Genomic DNA, 19,064 nt, shown 5'->3' with positions numbered 1-19,064 from the left:
AATGAAATAAATACAGGAAGGAATTGAAATCAAAGTAAAAATGAAATTAAGTTGAATCACTCATTCACATCTCTATACAGAAGGGAATGTTACTGCAATTTGTAAAATTTCTTTTCAAAATTAATACCTAGGACAAATGCTAGTATTTATAATATCAGCTAAAGGAAAAAAAATCCTTTAATTATGCTTTAGTGACAGCATAATATTAAGTCTGTTTCCAACTCCCCACAGACTGGTAATAATTAAAATAATAAACTTTTCTTCATATTGGTTAAAGTACAAATAGAATATCTTGTACAAATGTACCATATTTCTGGTACTGAAAGCTCTCAAAGCTGAAATTTCAGTTAGTACCTTTAAAACTGGTTGAAGTAAATGAACTGACCGTGTAGTATAAGTTTAAGCAGAAACTATGACCTCAAGGGCAGTTTAAGGTATTTTCTCAACACAAGTGGAAGAAGTCATTACAGATGTGTTGTGATATATGTTTGAGATATGTATTCACAGTCATCACTTAAATTTATTTTTTAACTGTACAAAAGAGATTAATGAGAAATTAGCCTCTTAAAAATGTTTTAGTCAATATTAAAAATACAGCAAATGAAGAACTGTGTAGTCAATAATTTGGAGTCTCCTATATGCCTCTTATACCTCCCCAACCCAGACCTTGCAGAAGTAACCATGCTTCTGAATTTAGAGTTTATAATTTTGGAATGGATTCTTTCAAGTCCCAATAGCAACTTATTTTTATAATAATAATAATATAATAGAAATAAATAGTACTTCAACTGTGTATATTTTGTTGGCGTTTCTATGGCTGTCAACAGGAAACACTTTGATACAGTATAAGCCTAGCAGCCATCTTTTATACCCCAAATCTTCAGAGTGCTGAAACTTGTTTCAAAGACCACATGTTAGTCATGATCATAAGGAGATTAACATGGCAGGAACCAAGAGATCAAAGGATGTCCTTCTGGTCAAATGATTAAACAATAAAGGAAATATTGTTGCATGTACAAAATATGATACTGTTCATGGTTTCACAAATATGATAACGTAAAATATTTACACTTTAGGCACATAGAGCTGCATATCTACATTATAAGAGATAAGGTTTAAAATATAATGAAAATTAAACATATAATGGAAATGGGTGACAGAGAACACACTTGCTTGTTGCAGGGTGGTGGGGCAATACTGGTTAGTTCTGTTGTTCAGAGCATGGTTCCTACCACCTATGGTACACCAAGTTAACCACATAAAATTGTTCCTTTTTAGTGGTACTTTTTTTTTAACCATAATATTGTAACATAATTTTCAAGAGTACATGCTTCTACAGGATTTGTAACAAGAAAGTGCAGACTCCTTACGTGTTCTATCTATCCACCAAATTCCCTCTCCCCAGAAGGAGCTTCAATTCTTCTAGCTATTTTTTCTGGAATTTACTTTGTATTTCTAAGTCACATGTGTGCACGATATTATGGCTTTATGAGGGGCCATAAAAGTTTTCTGTTGCTTCTGTGGCAAAATACCATAAGCTTGGTGGCTAAAACAGCACAGACCAACCATCATACAGTTCTGCAGGACACACATCTGACACAGGTCACCCTGGGCTATAGTCCAGGTGCATCTTGTGTTCCTTCCTGGAGGCCCTAGCGTACAATCCATTTCCTTGCATTTTCTAGCTTCTAGAATTTCCCTCCTCCCACATTCCTTGGCTCATGGCCCCATTCACCCATCTCTGAAGCCAGGAAACTGATTTTCTCCTGCAGTTACATCTTCCTTCTTCCATTGGACAACTCTGCTTCCTTCTTTCATTTGTAAGGACCCTTGTGATTACCTTGGGTCAACTAGATAATCTAGCATAATCTCCCTATTATAACACCATCTCATTAAATAAACTCATTAACAAACTAATTCTTTATAGCTTCTTAATTCCCCTATGCCATGTAATGTGGCACATTCACAGGTTCTGAGGATAAGGATGTGGGCATTTTGGGAGCTGTTTATTTGACACAACATAGGGGGATTGGGACTCATCATCCAAAATGTAGGCTTTCACTCAATCCTCTTGTTCTCGGGATGTTTTGGTAGCAGCCCAGTCTTTGCTATTTCTGATGTTTCCACATCCTTGGTCCTGTTTTTCCTTTAGTCTTCTGCTGTCATGAAGGAAGGTCATAGTGGGACTGCATGTGGCTGTGTCAGGAACCCAAAGGTTTACCTGTGCCTTAACTAATTATTTTGTTTTCTGTCCCATTCTATTCCCATATGCTTAGGAATGCCATGTCCCCCTGTCAATTCTTGAAACTCTCTGAGGTTCTGTGCTGTGAATTGGCTGGTTTCCAGGTGTGGTTCCTGAAAAAAGTTAGCTTCTTTCTGCTTATAGGCATTTTTCTCATGATTCTTTTTTCTCCCATTCTCTTGCTGCTTTAGGCTAAAAAAGCCTTTGCTGTGATTTTAAAAGGGCTTCAGGAAGGAGTTGAAGCAAACGTGTGTGTCCTATCAGCCGTGGGCTCACCAGGAGTCTAGTATACTCATTTTATGAAAGAGAAGGCAAAGTCCTGAGGATATCAGATAACTTGCTTATGGCCACAAAACTAGTTAATTTGAAACCAGAATTTCTATCGAGGCTTTTCTGATTCTTAAATTAGGAGGAAGATTAGATGAGATGAAGTTTAAATTCTCTCCCTAAACTAAGCTTTTTCTGAATATAGTAAACCACAGTCATTTTCAGGATTTATTTTCTCTTTCACCTGAAAGCTAATTTGTAGTTACCAACATGTAATATAATGTCTACAAGATTATAATTAAGTTCAGAAGTATTTGTCTTTATAATTCATTTGTGCCATAAACACAATGGTCACCTGACAGATATTAGAATGAAAGAATAATGATGCTTATTTGTCAAACAGACTTGATCTTCAGGGTCAACCAACCTATAATACTTGGAACAGCCCCTGTCAGAGCAAAGGGTCAGATTAAGTCCCTGATACAATGCAATGCTAATTCTCCTAGCAGTACTCTGTGCCTTGTGAGTGAGCGGTCTGAGCATGATGTTCCCAATGCTCTTTCATAAACGCATTTGAGAAAAGGTGGCCATGGTCATTTGTGTGGATCATCACCATGTGGTAATATTGCCACAGGACTTAAATTTCAGGTGATTTTTCTTAATATCACTTTTGGTATTTGGGAGTAGGAGGCATCAGTGTTAGAGATATATTCCTTACAGTTTCCCAGCCTCAGATAGAGTGGAAAAGGTGTCTGTCAAGCTGGGGCCATAACCTTAGAAGTTCTAAGAATTAAAAAGTTTATAGTGTCAAGAGAATGACAGAGTAAGCCACAGACTGGGGGAAAATATTCACCAAAGACACACTTGACAAAGGAGTGTTACCAAAATATACAAAGAACTGGAGTCTGGAGTCAAGATGGCAGAGAAGTAGCAGGTTGAGACTACATCAGGTAGCAGGAGATCAGCTAGATAGCTTATCAAACCATTGCAAACACCTACAAATCCAACAGGAGATCGAAGAGAAGAACAGCAATTCTAGAAACAGAAAATCAACCACTTTCTGAAAGGTAGGCCCAGTGGAGAAGTGAATCCAAAGCGACGGGAAGATAGACCACGGGGGGAGGGGTCGGCTCCCGGCAAGTGGCGGAACAATGGAGCACTAAATCAGGACTTTTAAAAGTCTGCTCCACTGAGGGACATCGCTCCAGAGGCTAAACCGGGGTGAAGCCCACGAGGGGCCAGCATGGCCCCAGGTCCCGTGGGGTCACAGAAGGATCGGGGGTGTCTGAGTGTCACAGTGCTCGCAGGTAATAGACCAAGGAAGCTGGCTACAGAGACAGAGCCGAGGAGTGAGCTCTCAGCTCGGGGTTACCTTGAACCGGTCACAGGCTGGGTGAGCTCGGAGCGCAGCCAGAGGCCACGGAAATGGGAGTGATTAGGCTCTTTTCTCTGAGGGCGCACTGAGGAGTGGGGCCCCAAGCTCTCGGCTCCTCCCGGCCAGAGACTGGGAGGCTGCCATTTTCATTCCCGTCCTCCGGAACTCTACGGAAAGCGTTCAGGGGACAAAGGCTCCCGAAAGCAAACCCAAGCGGATTACTTAGCCCAGCCCCTGGTAAGGGCGGTGCAATTGTGCCTCGGGCAAAGACACTTGAGAATCACTACAACAGGCCCCTCCCCCAGAAGATCAACAAGAAATCCAGCCAAGACCAACTTCACCTACCAAGGAGAGCAGCAGAATTCTAGAGGAGGAGAAAGCAAAGCACGGAACTCATGGCTTTCTCCCCATGATTCTTTAGTCTTGTGGATAATTTAATTTATTTTATTTTTTTTTCTTTGCTAAATTTTTTAAACTTTTACCCTTTTCTTTTTTAACATTTTTAAACTAGTTTATCTAATATATATATATATATATATTTCTTTTTTATATTTTTTCTTTATGTGTTTTTTTAAAATTTTTTTTTCTGAACTTCTTTTTATCCCCTTTCTCCCCCCAACGATTTGGGGTCTCTTCTGATTTGGTTAAAACACATTTTCCTGGGGTCCTTGCCACCCTTTTAGTATTTTATTTGATCCTTCATATACTCCTATCTGGACAAGATGACAAGGCAGAAAAACTCACCACAAAAAAAAGAACAAGAGACAGTACTGAAGGCTAGGGACCTAATCAATACAGACATTGGTAACATGTCAGATCTAGAGTTCAGAATGACGATTCTCACTCAAGGTTCTAGCCGGGCTCGAAAAAGGCATGGAAGATATTAGAGAAACCCTCTCCAGAGAGATAAAAGCCCTTTCTAGAGAAATAAAAGAACTAAAATCTAACCAAGTTGAAATCAAAAAAGCTATTAATGAGGTGCAATCAAAAATGGAGACTCTTACTGCTAGGATAAATGAGGCAGAAGAAAGAATTAGTGACATAGAAGACCAAATGACAGAGAATAAAGAAGCTGAGCAAAAGAGGGACAAACAGCTACTGGACCACAAGGGGAGAATTCGAGAGATAAGTGACACTATAAGATGAAACAACATTAGAATAATTGCGATTCCAGAAGAAGAAGAAAGAGAGAGGGGAGCAGAAGGTATATTGGAGAGAATTATTGTAGAGAATTTCCTTAATATGGCAAAGGGAACAAGCATCAAAATCCAGGAGGTGCAGAGAACCCCCCTCAAAATCAACAAGAATAGGTCCACACCCCGTCACCTAATAGTAAAACTTACAAGTCTTAGCGACAAAGAGAAAATCCTGAAAGCAGCCCGGGAAAAGAAGTCTGTAACGTACAATGGTAAAAACATTAGATTGGCAGCAGACTTATCCACAGAGACCTGGCAGGCCAGAAAGAACTGGCATGATATATTCAGAGCACTAAACGAGAAAAACATGCAGCCACGAATACTATATCCGGCTAGGTTATCATTGAAAATAGAAGGAGAGATAAAAAGCTTCCAGGACAAACAAAAGCTGAAAGAATTTGCAAACACCAAACCAGCTCTACAGGAAATATTGAAAGGGGTCCTCTAAGCAAAGAGAGACCCTAAAAGTAGTAGATCAGAAAGGAACAGAGATAATATACAGTAACAGTCACCTTACAGGCAATACAATGGCACTAAATTCATATCTCTCAATAGTTACCCTGAATGTTAATGGGCTAAATGCCCCAATCAAAAGACACAGGGTATCAGAATGGATAAAAAAACAAAACCCATCAATATGTTGCCTACAAGAAACTCATTTTAGACCCAAAGACACCTCCAGATTTAAAGTGAGGGGGTGGAAAACAATTTATCATGCTAATGGACATCAGAAGACAGCTGGGGTGGCAATCCTTATATCTGATCAATTAGATTTTAAGCCAAAGACTATAATAAGAGATGAGGAAGGACACTATATCATACTCAAAGGGTCCGTCCAACAAGAAGATCTAACAATTTTAAATATCTATGCCCCTAACATGGGAGCAGCCAACTATATAAACCAATTAATAACAAAATCAAAGAAACACATCCACAATAATACAATCATAGTAGGGGACTTTAACACTCCCCTCACTGAAATGGACAGATCATCCAAGCAAAAGATCAACAAGGAAATAAAGGCCTTAAATGACACACTGGACCAGATGGACATCACAGATATATTCAGAACATTTCATCCCAAAGCAACAGAATACAAATTCTTCTCTAGTGCACATGGAACATTCTCCAGAATAGATCACATCCTGGGTCATAAACCAGGTCTCAAATGGTATCAAAAGATTGGGATCATTCCCTGCATATTTTCTGATCACAATGCTATGAAACTAGAATTTAATCACAAGAGGAAATTTGGGAAGAACCCAAATACATGGAGACTAAACAGCATCCTTCTAAAGAATGAATGGGTCAACCAGGAAATTAAAGAAGAATTGAAAAAATTCATGGAAACAAATGATAATGAAAACACAACAGTTCAAAATCTGTGGGACACAGCCAAGGCAGTCCTGAGAGGAAAATATATAGCGGTACAAGCCTTTCTCAAGAAACAAGAAAGGTGTCAAATACACAACCTAACCCTATACCTAAAGAAGCTGGAGAAAGAACAACAAAGAAAGCCTAAACCCAGCAGAAGAGAAATAATAAAGGTCAGAGCAGAAATTAATGAAATAGAAACTAAAAAACAATAGAACAAATCAACAAAACTAGGAGCTGGTTCTTTGAAAGAATTAATAAGATTGATAAACCCCTGGCCAGACTTGTCAAAAAGAAAAGAGAAAGGACTCAAATAAATAAAATCATGAATGAAAGAGGAGAGATCACAACTAACACCAAAGAAATACAAACAATTATAAGAACATACTATGAGCAACTCTATGCCAACAAATTTGACAATCTGGAAGAAATGGATGCATTCCTAGAGATATATAAACTACCACAACTGAACCAGGATGAAACAGAAAACCTGAACAGACCCATAACCAGTAAGGAGATTGAAACAGTCATCAAAAATCTCCAAGCAAACAAAAGCCCAGGGTCCGATGGCTTCCCAGGGGAATTCTACCAACATTTAAAGAAGAATTAATTCCTATTCTCCTGAAACTGTTCCAAAAAATAGAAATGGAGGGAAAACTTCCAAACTCATTTTATGAGGCCAGCATCACCTTGATCCCAAAACCAGACAAGGATCCCATCAAAAAAGAGAATTACAGACCTATATCCTTGATGAACACAGATGCGAAAATTCTCACCAAAATACTAGCCGATAGGATCCAACAGTATATTAAAAGGATTATTCACCACGGCCAAGTGGGATTTATTCCAGGGCTGCAAGGTTGGTTCAACATCTGCAAATCAATCAATGTGATACAAAACATTAATAAAAGAAAGAACAAGAACCATATGATACTCTCAATAGATGCTGAAAACGCATTTGACAAAGTACAGCATCCCTTCCTGATCAAAACTCTTCAAAGTGTAGGGATAGAGGACACATACCTCAATATTATCAAAGCCATCTATGAAAAACCCACTGCAAATATCATTCTCAATGGAGAAAAACTGAAAGCTTTTCCGCTAAGGTCAGGAACACGGCAGGGATGTCCATTATCACCACTGCTATTCAACATAGTACTAGTATTCAACATAGTCCTAGCTTCAGCAATCAGACAACAAAAAGAAGTTAAAGGCATCCAAATTGGCAAAGAAGAAGGCAAACTATCACTCTTTGCAGATGATATGATACTATATGTGGAAAACCCAAAAGACTCCACTCCAAAACTGCTAGAACTTGTACAGGAATTTAGTAAAGTGTCAGGATATAAAGTCAATGCACAGAAATCAGTTGCATTTCTCTACAACAAAAACAAGACCAAAGAAAGAGAAATTAAGGAGTCAATCTCATTTACAATTGCACCCAAAACTATAAGATACCTAGGAATAAACTTAACCAAAGAGGCAAAGAATCTATACTCAGAAAACTATAAAGTACTCATGAAAGAAATTGAGGAAGACAAAGAAATGGAAAAATGTTCCATGCTCCTGGATTGGAAGAACAAATATTGTGGAAATGTCTATGCTACCTAAAGCAATCTACACATTTAATGCAATCCCTATCAAAATCCCACCCATTTTTTTCAAAGAAATGGAACAAATAATCCTAAAATTTATATGGAACCAGAAAAGACCTCGAATAGCCAAAGGAATATTGAAAAAGAAAGCCAATGTTGGTGGCATCACAATTCCAGACTTCAAGCTCTATTACAAAGCTGTCATCATCAAGACAGGATGGTACAGGCACAAAAACAGACACATAGATCAATGGAACAGAATAGAGAGCCCAGACATAGACCCTCAACTCTATGGTCAACTAATCTTCGACAAAGCAGGAAGGAATGTCCAATGGAAAAAAGACAGCCTCTTCAATAAATGGTGTTGGGAAAATTGGACCGCCCCATGCAGAGAAATGAAATTGGACCATTTCCTTACACCACACATGAAAATAGACTCAAAATGGATGAAGGACCTCAATGTGAGAAAGGAATCCATCAAAATCCTTGAGGAGAACACAAGCAGCAACCTCTTCGACCTCAGCCACAGCAACTTCTTCCTAGGAACATTGCCAAAGGCACGGGAAGCAAGGGCAAAGATGAACTATTGGGATTTCATCAAGATCAAAAGCTTTTGCACAGCAAAGGAAACAGTTAACAAAACCAAAAGACAACTGACAGAATGGGATAAGATATTTGCAAATGGCATATCAGATAAAGGGCTAGTGTCCAAAATGTATAAAGAACTTAGCAAACTCAACACCCAGAGAACAAATATTCCAATCAAGAAATGGGCAGAGGACATGAACAGATATTCCTGCAAAGAAGACATCCAGATGGCCAACAGACACATGAAAAAGTGCTCCACATCTCTCGGCATCAGGTAAATACAAATCAAAACCACAATGAGATACCACCTCACACCAGTCAGAATGGCTAAAATTAACAAGTCAGGAAATGACAGATGCCGGCGAGAATGCGGAGAAAGGAAAAACCTCCTTCACTGTTTGTGGGAATGCAAGCTGGTGCAACCACGCTGGAGAACAGCATGGAGGTTCCTCAAAAAGTTGAAAATAGAACTACCCTATGACCCAGCAATTGCACTACTGGGTATTTACCCTAAAGATACAAACGTAGTGATCCGAAGGGGCACGTGCACCCGAATGTTTATAGCAGCAATATCTACAATAGCCAAACTATGGAAAGAACCTAGATGTCCATCAACAGATGAATGGGTAAAGAAGACGTGGTATATATACACAATGGAATACTATGCAGATGTCAAAAGAAATGAAATCTTGGCATTTGCAACAATGTGGGTGGAACTAGAGGGTATCATGCTTAGTGAAATAAATCAATCGGAGAAAGACAACTATCACATGATCTCCCTGATATGAGGAAGTGGAGATGCAACATGGGGGGTTAGGGGGGTAGGAGAAGAATAAATGAAACAAGATGGGATTGGGAGGGAGACAAACCAAAAGTGACTCTTAATCTCACAAAACAAACTGAGGGTTGCTGAGGGGAGGGGGGGGTCGGGAGACGGGGGGGTAGTTATGGACATTGGGTAGGGTATGTGCTATGGTGATTGCTGTGAAGTGTGTAAACCTAGCGATTCACAGACCTGTACCCCTGGGGATAAAAATACATTCTATGTTTATAAAAAATAATAATAATAAATAAAAAAATAATTAAAAAATATACAAAGAACCCTTCAAACTTAACAATAGAAAATTGAACAACCCAATTAAAAAATGGGGAAAGATGCAACCAGCCACCCCACCAAAGAAGATATACAGATGGCAAATAAGCATATGAAAAGATGTTCCATATCCTAATGACTTAGGGAAATGCAAATTAAAACAACAATGAGATACCAGTACACACTTACTAGAATGACCAAAATCCAGAACACTGACACCACCTAATGCTGGCTAGGATGTGGAGCAAAAGGAACTCTCATTCACTACTCTCGTGAATGCAAAATGGTACTTCCATTTGGGAAGATACTTTGTCAGTTTCTTACAAAAATATAAGATCTAGTGGTCACACTCTTGGGTATTTACCTAAATGAGTTGAACAATTGCACACATCAAAACCTGCACACAGATGTGTGTTCATCATTGCTATAACTTGGAAGGAACCAAGGTTTCCTTCAGTAGGCAAATGCATGGATGGTGGCACATCCAGACAAGAGAATATTATCCAATATTCAAGAGAAATGAGCTATCCTCTGAGTGAAGGGCAGGCCATGCAATTGCACCACAATGACATCCTGATTATTTTGAGTTGAAGATACAAAGGAAACAGCCTTGCAAGGACACTCAGACCCTGCTTTGTTCCCCTGAAAGGAGGCAATAAATTGCCCATTTGAAAGGTGCCCTCCCTGTACTAAGAAGTAAAAAGATAACTTTATCACCAGAGATAGGAACCTTAAAGCCAAGAAAGCTGTGGAAACAAACCTAGTTACTTTTTACTAATCTATTAGCTCAGGCCAAATTCCCCCAGAACTCCTTATTAATTAAAGCTTCTAAACACCCATCTTTTTAAATCTTAAAAATTCGGGGCACCTGGGTGGCTCAGTGGGTTAAAGCTTCTGCCTTCAGCTCAGGTCATGATCCCAGCATCCTGGGATCGAGCCCCACATCAGGCTCTTTGCTCTTCGGGGAGCCTGCTCCCTCCTCTCTCTCTGTCTGCCTCTCTGCCTACTTGTGATCTGTCAAATGGATAAATAAAATCTTTAAAAAAAAATTCACCACAAATTTATCTCTTTGTTTAAAATGTATAAAAACTGCCTGACTTGGTCATTTCTTTGGGTCTCAATTTCATCATAGGGCCTCTGCATGTGCAATAAAACTTTTGTTTTTTCCTGTTAATCTGTCTCATGTAGATTTAATTCTTATTCCAGCTAAAAGAACCTTGGAGAAAGAAAAATTTCTTCCTCCCTTTCACTCTCAAGCAATAAAAAGACATGGAGGAATCTTAAATGTATGTTACTAAGAGAAGGAAACCAATTTGTACACACCACGTACTACAGGATTCCAGCTATAGGACATTCTGGGAAAGGCAAAGCTATGGAGACATAGCTTTGATGAGTAGCTGAGTAGTTGAGTAGCTGATGGCAGATGAGTAGCTGCCAGGGGCTGGGGGCAGGAAATAATAAATAGGTGGAGATCAGAGGATTTTTAGGGCAGAGAGATTCCTCTTAATAATAGTATCTACTAGTATAGTGGATACATGTTTATTCTACACTTATCCAAACCAAACCCACAGAATGTCCAGGTGTGAACCCTAATGTAAACTATGGGCTTCCACTGATTATGTGTCAGTGTAGTTTCATAGATTGTAACAAGGATATTATTCGGATGCAGATACTGATAATGGGGAAATCATGGAAGTGTAGGGCCAAAGGGCACATTGGAACTCTATGTACCTTCTGCTCAATTTTGCTGTGAGCTTAACTGATTTAAAAAATAAAATCTACTAAAAAAGTTGATAGTATCCCATATCCATCGATTAAATTACAAGTTGAAAAAATTATGGTATCCCCATTACAAGTCAACACTGAAACAGTATAAATTGTAAATTTTTTTCCCCCCTAAATGGCAATATCCCTACTTTTGGAGGGGGAGAATAGCAAATTCTTTCAAAGAAAATTTGTGCTCTCATTTTTGTGTGGGTGCTCCCACCTGCTGGAGCACGTGATCTGTATTTTGGTGACCCGGTGGTAGGTGGAGGTCCTCAAATCATGTCGCTTTCCCTTCCCCACTGATTCCCTTGATTCCTGTGGCTGAGATTCATATAAAGACACAAACCTGAAAATGGCTGCCATGGTGAGGTAACTGTTTAGACCATAGGTACACAATTCCCCTTGGTTCCTGAGGTCCCTGGTGAGCTTGGTGACTCTTCAGAAGCCACTTTCAAGGCTGAATATGGGTTAAGACAAAGAGACATAAATTTGAAAGATATCTCCTCTTGTTTAACTGCCCTAACTTAGGCAAGTCAGTTTATCTCTTTGAACTTCAGATTATTCTGTGACACTTGTTTTAAAATACCAGTCCCTTAGGAGGATGGTGAGGAAGAAATGGAATAGCACACATAAAGCAGCCAAGAGGTATCATTTCACTTTTCTCTTCCCCAACTGCATGATTAAAAAAAAAAAAAAGGTGATCATGTTGATACCAATATGGTAAATTCTATAGTAATTTCTCGATTACAAAGTGATCTCATACATATTAATAGAATTATCAATATTAGCATTTGAAGGTAACTAAAGAATCTTCCAGTCCTTTGTTCTTATCCATGAGTAAACTGAGATCAAGGGACCTATGTAATGTATTCAAGGTCATCCAGCTAGGTACTAGTAAGATTATGATTAAAAACAAAGGCAGCATTCCCCCTGTATATGTCTTTTATATATAAAAGATATATATATATATAGATAGATAGATAGATCTATCTATATATATATATCTTTATTGGGTATATTTTATAAGAATGCCAAGATTTTCCCACACTTTCTTGTCTAATTCCTACAATAGTCTTCTCAGGTGGGTACTATTATTTTTCCACTTAAGGACTCAGGAATGGAGGCTCAGAGAGGTTGAATAATATCTACAGAGTCACCCAGACAATAAGAAGCAGTGTTAGGAATGGGTCTGACAAAGTCCACATGTGTATTCCCAACACTGAAGGGTGTTGTTTAGATGGGGTTGGTACAGAAGAGACCAACTGAATCCGTTGAGTTGTTCAAGCCGTCTATATGAGTGGCTTCCTGTGGTTGGTGTTTCTTGCTAGGAAATATAGGCAGTATACAGTGTAGTTGAGTTAGAATCCAAACTCCAGAAAAGGCAGTCTACCTAGGAGTGATTGAATGTGGACTTTGGCATCGATCTGACCTGTGTTCCTGTCCCAGTTTGCCATTTACCAATTATGTGACTTTGAGCAAGTGACCTGTCCTCTCCAACCTCTTTTTTGCATGTGTGAAATGGGGATAATAATAGTAGCAATCTTGCTGGGTTGTTGTGAAGAGGAAATGAGAGGGAAGAATACTGTTTGTAAAGCCCATACATGATACTTTGCATAGCACTTGTTCCCTAGTGGGTGCTTACTAAATGTTATCTCTCTATTGTTTTCATCATTATTTAACCTGACTCTTGGCTCCCTTAAATGGGAAAGTGATATCTATATTACAGTATGATCATTAAGAAATGCATGTAAAATGCCTGCCGCTCAATAAAGGTCACTCAAAAGTCAACTGTGTCCTAGAGGCTTCTATATACTTCTTGGATAACTGCAGATAAATATTAACACGTTGGAAACATAGATAAGTAGTCTAAAAGTCAATAACATTGCTCTGTGTGAGATGTTGTTTCCAAATCCCCATTTTCCATTTTGTGAAGCCAATATTGGGGCAAATGAAAAGCTACAGGTTAAGAAAGAGGTGAGTTTTGCCTGGGACAAAATGGGTGGGGGCCCAAAATATCAACTCCTAAGGCAAAAGAGCAAAATCTGTTGGTCTCTGGCCTTCCTCAGGAGTCATTTTAGCCAAGCTCACCGGTTCCTGAATTAGCTGAGATAATAGACTTAGCTAAGAAAAGTCAGTTAAACTCTTTAAAACAAAAAGGGTCCAAGAAAGCCTCTGAAAGGGAAATACAACAGTGAGAGTTTCATGCCTTTACAACAAACTGTTACATGTGATGTCTGTTCTCAAGGGTGGCTTTTGTGCCACGTAAGGTGGTTACATACTGCTTACTCTTACACTCAAGGGGTGCATTCCCTGCTCACAGTCCTTGACAAGCAGGGAGATGTGTGGTTGTCTGAACCCACTGTCTGCCTGGGGAGGTGGTGGTGTTGTGTGTGCATGAGGGTGGGAGGCAGGGGTCCTAGGCCAGAAGTTCTCTTACATGCACATAGTGGAGAAAAGCCAATCAGCAAAACTCTTTTGTGGGCAGGGCAGAGAGACCACCTTCCAGCAGAGCCCTGATGGTTGCATATGCCTGCTGGGTTCCTCTGCCCTCAGCCTCATTGATCTGAGGTCTCCCTTGCTGCCAGGTGCCCCTTAGCAAGGAGGAGAGGCTCTTGACATCATGGTGGTCTTTATTCTTCAGATATGCTTATGGAGTGTGCGGGGCACAGGGACAAGTGGTGTATTAGAAACCACTGGGAAATAGGGACAGCATGAGACTTAAAACCCCAGCTAAATTTTCTACTCACCCTGGTTAATAAACCAGCCACCTTTGTGGCCCCCTGACTCTACCATCTGTAAAAGGGGATAAGGAGGCTGTGAAAATCAAAAGCAGGAATGTGTGTGACAGGGTATATTGTGAGTGTCCCATAAATGTCTTCCAAAATTAAAAAATAAAAGTTAAATGTTGGAGAAATACAGAATAGGTCACAGCCAAAAAGAAACGTAGCTTTCCCCACCTCCTGTTCAAAGCATGAAATAACACTCAAAGAATTGTTTTGATCATTACCCCAAGTAAAAACAATGGTATCATTTAAAAAATAAATTTCTATTTACCTTTTACTGGTTTAAAACTGCTTGAAAGACATTTTCACCCAACAGTGGCATAGTCTTCCTAAATTAATCTGACAGATTAAGTTGTAAGGACTGTTTGAAGAAAGTTCTTCTTTTAATTCTCCTTGAACACTTGGTATGTCAATAAATAAATGAATTTCCAACTCTGATATTTTAAACAAGTATTTGGCTACTGCCCAGAAGAAAGCCTTTTCATATTTCTGAAAAGCTCCCTGCTGTCACTTAATTTTGACACAGTATTTAGTTTTGTACAGACACTGTCCTTTCAATAACTCACATGATTGCACAAAGACCAATTAATGAATTCTGACTTCCTTATTTGCATATACTTGGAGGCCATAACTGCGAAGACTTAGAATACTCTATTTTGATACATTTGCTCATTTCTGAGGAGAAGCCCAAACTGGATCCCTTGACTACTTCAACTTTGTTTAATAAGAAAATAAAAGTATGAAAAAAGTATTTCTCCAAATACAATCTGTAGGTTTCCATATGGAGACAAGATTCAGAATTCCTAAAAATAATAGTGCCCAATGGGGAGAAGAACTTTTTATTGAGCACCTGCTATGGAGCCAGGAATTGTGCCAAGACTTTCAATGCACAAGCTCTGCTTCATTGTAACCCTTACAAGAACCCCATGACATAGACATCCCCTTTATATTTATGTGCATCTTTCCCAAACAGGTCTCTCTTTCTAATGGCCCATACCCCTCTCTGTTCCACCTTCAGGTGGAGCAGAGCTCCCCAGCGTTTTCAGATTGTGACACGTGTGGAAAAACAACATTTGCTCAGCACACTCAACAAACAGCAGAGCATTCTGGAGCATGTAAATAAGGCTTGGTAAAAAATTCATAAAAGAAATCATGAGAAAAATAGAATACATGTACCATAGAAGATATATGTTGAGTTTGTATAGTACTTATAAATTAAAGTATTTTAAAGTTTTTAATGAGAAACTTCACCCTACTCTTCTGAACATAGCTTTATTATTTATTAGAAATGGTTATTGAGGCATAACTTACATCTGATGAAATACATGGATTTTAAATGCGTAGATTTGATCTTTTTGACAAGTGTACACATCTTCTCCAATCAACAAAGGAACTCCAAAGTTCCTTTATGCTTGGTCTCAGTGAATGCCTGGACCTTAGATGCCACCACCTGGTTTGGTATCTATTACTGTAGAAATTTTCCTGTTGTAGAACTTCGTATAAACGGAATAATACAGCATAGAGTCTTTTGTGTCTCGTTCCTTTTATAAGTGTTAAGTTTTCAAGACTTGTTCTGCCTGCTGTGTGTATTGGTAATTTGTTACTTTTAATTGCTAAGTAATATTCCATTCTGTGAATATACCATAGTTTGCATATCTAGTCTCCTGTTGATGGATACCTGGGTTATTTTTAATTTTTGACATTGTAAGTAAGCTATTGCAAACATCCTTGCTCAGGACTTTTTATGAACACATATTTTCATTTTCATTGGATAAACCCCTAGTGTAAAGTGGCCAGGTAATACAGCTGATGCATGTTTAGCTTTTCACAAAACTCCCAGTTTTCAAAGTCATGGTATCATTGTACATGCCTACTAACAATGCAGGAGAGTCTATTGCTTTCGCGTGTCTGTCTGTGGTTAGGAGTATTAATGTTTTTATTTCGAGCCATTCTGGTTGGTTTTTAATGATATCTGATTATCATTTGAATTTGAATTTCCTTGATAAATAATTATGTTGAGCACTTTTTTCATGTGTTACCAGCCATTTATAAATCTTCTTTTGTGAGGTGTTTGTTCAAGATTTACTCAGTTTTTATTTAGGTTGTCTTTTTATTTTGAGTTTAAGTTTAAGTTTATTCTGGATACAAGTCTTGTCAGATGTTGTTTTATAAATATTTTCTCCCCACCTGGGACTTCTGTTTTTCTTTTCTTAATGGTATTTTTGTTGCATGCTGAAGTTTTTAGTATTAATGAAGCCCAATTTGTCAGTATTTTATTTTATGGTTACTGCTTTCTCTGTGTTCTCTATGATTTTTTCACTCCTATCAAAGTCATGAAAACATTCTTTTACGCTTCATAACTATTAAACTTTGGATTCTTGGCCTTTCCATTTGGATCTGTGATTGATCTAAGATCTTTTGTGTATGTGTGATATATATTTGGAGATTTTCTAGATTGACTACCTAATACATTAGTAACTGGCCATATGTGGATAAATTTAAATGAACTAAAATGAATTAAAATTAAAAATTCAGTTTCTAAGTCACTTTAGTCAAATTTCAAGTGCTCAATAGTCACACACAGACAGTGACTATCATTGTCAATCCAGATATAGAACATTTTTACCACTGCTATTGGAACTTTTATTATCACTGATTTCTGATTTAATACTATTACAGCCAGGGAATATCCTCTGAATGATTTTGACTTTGGGAATTCACTGAGACTTGTTTTATGGCCTAGAAAATAGTCTACCTTGGTGAATTCTTCCTGTGCATTTGAGAAGATTACACAATCCTTTTCTGCTCGTGGGTGCAGTGTTCCCTGTCAGTTAAGTCGGGCTAGATCTTCCATGTCCTTGTTATCTATCTATCTATCATCTATCATCTATCTATCTAGTTGTCCTATCAATTGCGGAGAGATGGGTGCTAAATTCTTCATCAGTTGTGGACCTATGTAATTCTTTGGTTCCATCACATTGAAAATTGTTGATTTTCTTGATCACTTAACCCTGTCATTATTATGAAACGCCTCTCTACATTGGTAATACCTATTGTCTTGAAGTCTACTTTGGTTATAAAATATAACAATGGTAGATTATTAATGGTTAGTATTTGAATTTCATATTCTTTTCCACTTTCCATTCTTCCATTTTCAACTTTTCTGTGTCTTAGGTTTGAAATGTGTTTCTTGTCAACAGCATATACTTTGGCTGTTTTTTGTTTTTTAGCCAGTCTCTAACTTTTGACAATCTCTAACTTTTAATTTGGCACTTTAGTCCACATGCAATTACTGACACATGTAGGTTTTAATCTACTATAGTGATATTTAATTTTTATTGTTCCATCTGCTCTATGGTTTTTGTTCCTCCTTTTCTGCCTTTGGGGGTGTGTGTGTGTGTGTGTGTGTGTGTGAATTAAATATTTTTAGGTTTTTTATTTTTATTTTCTGTGTTAGTTATTATCATTTGTCTTTTTATGCAATTTTACTTTTTAGTGGTTGATCTAGAGATTATAATATCCATCTCTAACTTGTCTCATCTACAATAAGAAATTATTCTATTATTGTACAAACAATGTAAGAATCTTAAAATAATTACTTTAATTATTACTTTCTCACACTTTGTGCCCTTATCATATATTCTATTTCTAAATATGCCAGAACCTCACATAGCATGGTTATTATCTTACTTTAAATGTTCAAGAGTCTTTATATTGTGTGTGTGTGTGTGTGTTTGCATGTGTGTGTGCTTAATGTCCTTTATATTTACTAACATGTTTTCTCTTTCTGGTATTCTTTAGTTCTTCTTTAAGAACTGAGTATCTGGCATTGTTTCTTTTTAGCCAAAAAATTTTATTTTAGTATTCCTTATAGTAGAGGTTTGCGTGAAACAATTTCCTTCACTTTTGCCTTGTTGAAAATATCTTTATTTTGCCTGCCTTTATTTTTGGGAAATAATTGCACTAAAACTAGAATTCTAGATTGATTTTTTTTTTCCTCCTCTCAACACTTTAAAGATGTCATTCTACTGTCTCTGGGCTCCATTTTTTCTAGTGAGAAGCTGCAATTTCTATGGTTGTTCCCTCTATGTAATATGTCTTATTTTCACTGGCAGCTTTTAAGATTTTTATCTTTATGTTTGTTTCTCAGCAGCTTGATTTTGATGTGTCTAAAAGTGCTTTTATTGGTGTTTGTGTTTATCCCTCTGAGTTTGCTGAGTTTATTGCATGTTCAGTTAATGTTTTCCATATATCTTAGAAAATGCTAGGCCATTCAAATATTTCTTCTGAGACTCAAATTATATGTTTATTTGAATGTTATATATTATATATATATTTATACACATTACATATAACATATATATCAGATATCTTGAATGTAAACAGAGTTCAAAAACAAATTATCTGATTGTCTTCAATTTCACAGATTCCTTCCTCCAGTGTGTCCAGTCCAGTGTGTCCAGTGTGTCCAGTGTGTCCAATATCCACTAAAGGGATATTTTATCTATGATCTAGTTTTCATTTCTAGCATTTCCAGTTGGCTCTGCAATTGTATAACATGTTCAAACATGTTGTTCACTTTTTTCACTCTTATCTTATTATATATTTATTTTTATTATTATTATTTTAAAAGTGCTTGTCTGATAATTCCAACAATAGTTCTATTCTACAGGTCTGGTTTTATTTACTGTGTTCTCTTTGAGAAAAGTAATTTTTGCTTACTTTTTCACATGTCTTTGAGTTTGATTTTGATTGAGTTTAGACATCACAAGTTACATATAAAT

Source organism: Martes martes, assembly GCF_963455335.1.
Source record: "Martes martes genome assembly, chromosome: 3".
Lineage (NCBI taxonomy): Eukaryota > Metazoa > Chordata > Mammalia > Carnivora > Mustelidae > Martes > Martes martes.
This window is presented reverse-complemented; position numbering follows the sequence as displayed.